Here is a 4,089-nt window from a genome sequence, read left to right as displayed (position 1 = left end):
CAATTTTCAGCATCTGCCCCAGGGCTTTGCAACCTAAGCACCACCCTGCTTCTTTTTGAGGTGACTACACCCGCTCTTCTCTAGCTATTGGAATCTCTCCTGTATATGTGGGAGCATTTGTCTCTCTGACAAAGTTTCAACATCAGGGAATTTCTAGATAGGTATCTCTGAGTGAAAATTCCAAATTATATGCATCCACCCCTCCTTATATTATAATTACTCTCTTGTGGCTTTTAAAAAATAACTACACACATCATCAGTTTCACAACTGCTTCAGAGAGGGTAGGATTAGTATGCAAACTCCTAGAGAAATTATGCAGGTGACCACAGTTATTAATGTGAACATTGTTAAAAATGTTTGAATGCTGTTACGCTGGGACCAATAGACCAAATTTGAAGATTTTATCAACAAGAGGCTGTTGACTCAGCACTTGAGAACTAAAATAAAGGGATTTGAGAGTGTTGTTGCCTGAGCTGAATGCTGCCCGCTTTGGGGTTTTCCCTCATAAAAAACATCATGCAGTATTTTGGGGTAACAGTAAATTTTTCCTGTAAGAACCACAGCTAAAATTACAATCTGGTAGCTCTTTTGCTATGTCTTTATATGATAATTAGTCATCAACAATCTTTTTCTCTATTAATTTCACTTTGGTCAAATATTTTTCAGAATGAAATGAGAAGACAGGAATTTCCTGCGTATATGCAAATTCATTTATTATGAAACAACATATAACATCATAGACTATTACAATTGAGAAAAACCATAGATATATTGATTTTACTAGTGATTTCACTCTTTGGTCCAGGAGGTGAAATGCTTGCACATCCTGGTTGTGTAGGGCCTGCACATTTCCTTAAGTTATTCCTAGGCCCTCCAGGGGGGTCTCAATTTCTAACTCAAATCAGCATTATTTAAATGATCAGACAGTTCACTGAATAGTACTTGGTACTGTGAATAAATTGGGCTTGCTCTTTCCGTTCCATACCCTTTTTTATCTGTTTTTCTGTACAGGTGGAGGATAGGACTTGGTACATCAGCTTACTTTAGTAAGAGTGGTGAATTTGCCTGAGCCTGAATCTAAACAAAAGCTTACCCAGCTGGAATCAGGTCACTAATCTGTATTGTTGGTATAATATTTTTGCATTTGTTGATTCGTTATTAAGCCCTTTTATTGTGCTCATGTCCCAAATTCCGTCTTTATATACACTCCAGCACTCAGGCTATAAAAATGGACTGTTTCATCACCAGGTCTTTTTAGAAATAAAACAATTATCATTTATCAATCTATTGATTGATTGTAAACATGTGGAAAAAATAAATTAAAATGAATTAAAATAGAAAGAAGAAAAAATCATTTGTATATGAAATAATCATTTTTTTGAAAGAAAAAGAAACTTTGTTCTTAACCTATAAATTGTAAATAAATTCTCACTGCAGAAACTTTAAACAATATTGATAATCAAAAAGAAGTGAAAAAAATCTAAAGTTCATGTACATTACTTTATTGTGTTTGTTTTTTGTTTTTCTGTGTGTGTTTGTGTGTGTAGCCAAGTGGTTTATTTTCAGGATTGGAAGAGTATAAGAAATATCGTTTATATCCTTTCAATTCCATCTAAGGCTTAGTTACAAGAATTTCTTCTTTCTTTAAATGGCTCTCAAGGTCATGGTTTTAGTAGTGGTATTAGAGTCAAACAGATGGAAATTACATATTTATCTAACCATTCACCCAAGTGACAGAAATTTAGTTTATTTTTTCATTTTATTACAAAATAATGCTTTAATGAACATTCATATACATAAATATTTATGTTTCTCTCTGATATTTTTAGGTCAAATTCCTGTAAGTGGTATGGCTAAAGACAATTTAAGTTTTTAAGATAGATTTTTGAATATATCATCAAATTTCCTTCTAAAAATGTTGTACCAATTGATAAACTCACCAACAGTCACTGATATACCTTCACTGACTGCAACACTGAGTATTATCAGTCTTTTTAATACCTGATGCTGATTGGTAAACAATAGTATATTCTTAATTTAATTTGCATCTTTTTCTAAAGATTTTATTAATTTATTTGAGAGAGAGCAAGCACGAGAGCACCAGGTGGGGGGAATGGCAGAAGGATAGGGTGAAGCAGACTCCCCGCTGAGCAGAGAGCCTGATAATGGGGCTCAATCCCAGGACCCTGAGATCCTGACCTGACCTGAAGGCAGCTGCTTAAAGGACTGAGCCACCCAGGTGTCCCAAATTTGCATTTTTAAATTATAAATGAAACTAACATCTTTCTCTCCATCCTTTGTATATCTTCTATGAATTGCTAGTTACTTATTTTTTTCTTTTTTCTTTTCTTTTTTTTTTTTTTAAAGATTTTATTTATTTGACAGAGAGATAGACAGAAGAGCACAAGCAGAGGGAGTGGCAGAGGCAGAGGGAGAAGCAGGCTCCCAAGGAGCAGGGAGCCCGATGCGGGACTCGATCCCAGGACCCTGAGATCATGACCTGAGCCGAAGGCAGATGCTTAACCATCTGAGCCACCCAGGCGCCCTATTTTTTTCTATTGAACATGCTTATCTTTTATTTTGATTTTTAGAAGTCTTTTTTAATTAAAAGGTGTTAATACTTGGTTATATGCATTGCAAATATTCTCCTTCTTTGTAAGTTGCTTTCTTATCTGGTTTACATGTTTTTAGGAGTAGATTGTGATGCTAATAACCTTGTTATGAGGAGAAATTAAAGACATGATTGATCTGGGAGGAACTGATTGAGTTAGGGACAGGAGTGGTGGTCTTTGGATTGCATTAGAATTTGGATGATTGGCTTACTGTTTTGGACAATGAAATTATAATTTTGGTACTTTAACCTCTACTATTTTTAACTCTCAAAACAACCCTTTAAACTGCTATCATCATAATTGTAAGTCACAGATCTACTAAAGTGGCAAAAGCTGAATTTACAAGCCAGTTTTGTCCAATGCCAAAGTCTATTCTTATGATTATACCACGTTACTTCTAAAGATTATGTGTTTTTTTATCCCTATGCTTCAGTATGTTTTAAATGCCTGCCTGATATTCCATGCAGTTGGTGTTCCATAAACTCACCATGACTGAGTTCATTTCTCAGCTACATAGATGTGGACACAAAGGACACAGAAAGGATAAGTATCTTGTCCAAGATTACCGAGCTAGTAAAACTAATCCAGGGAAAGAGTTTGAGAAGTCCAAGAATCGTGAGATCTATTCCATCAATCTTTTCATTTTGTGTTTCTTCCTTTGCTCTTTATGCCTAGAAAGTTCTCTGCCTAGAGGTAAGAGACAATCAATTGTTTCCTTCTAATTGTTTCTGGTGCTGGTTTGCATGTTTATATTTAACTCAAGACTCTCTGGAATATATTTTGGTAAGAGAAATAAATTAGAGTTTTTTTCCTAAGGGTGGGTCTTGATGAAATGATTCCAAGTTTTATCTGAAAGAATATATAGATGGTAATTGCTGAGAAACATTTGAAGAAGAGAATTAGAACAGAGAACTAGTATTGCCAGAAATTTAAAAATAATAATTATGCAATAATTAAAACAGCACATGCCGTTTTAAGAAAAAAATCAACTCTGTTCAGTGTAAAGGAACAATTAAAATGATGTGAAAATCTATTTTTCTCAAAGAACATATTAGTTTATTAATTTGGGATTTGATGATTTTTCAGATCTAAGAAATGTCAAAATAACTGAAAAAATACAACACCCCAAATAAAAATCCAAGCAAGCCTAGTGCTTGTTTCTGCAGCATATATACAAAAATTGGATCCATGCAGAGATTAGCATGAGCCCTGCCAAGGATGACACACAAATTTGTGAAGCATTCCTTACTTTTCAGTTATGCAAGATGATTTTTATACCTCAATAAAGCTGGAAAAAAAACCCCAAAACTCCAAGCTTAAATTTTCTCATAACAAGGCTTGCCCTTTATGAATTGTGACAGTGAAATAATCCTTTCGACATAGTGCAGTTACTATGGCTATAAACATAGGTGTCATGGCAGATGTTGGCTGCAGAGACTCCTTAGCTGATGAGCGAACACTTTGGAGCTTTGTTTA

At 34.6% G+C, this 4,089-nt stretch overlaps 1 non-coding gene across 1 annotated transcript; it reads left to right on the top strand.

Moving 5' to 3' along the window:
• The first annotated feature begins 3,763 nt into the window (after positions 1-3,763).
• LOC123849130 (U6 spliceosomal RNA) lies at positions 3,764-3,866 on the top strand. The gene has a single exon (XR_006791966.1). It is a non-coding gene; the product is annotated as a U6 spliceosomal RNA (small nuclear RNA).
• Positions 3,867-4,089: the final 223 nt, after the last annotated feature.

Source organism: Mirounga angustirostris, unplaced genomic scaffold (genome assembly GCF_029215605.1).
Source record: "Mirounga angustirostris isolate CCGP_5_RB_7025 unplaced genomic scaffold, mMirAng1.0.hap1 SCAF_2, whole genome shotgun sequence".
NCBI classification, from domain to species: Eukaryota; Metazoa; Chordata; class Mammalia; order Carnivora; family Phocidae; genus Mirounga; species Mirounga angustirostris.
The sequence above is the reverse complement of the archived record's forward strand: the minus strand, read 5'-3'. Positions and strand labels throughout refer to the sequence as shown.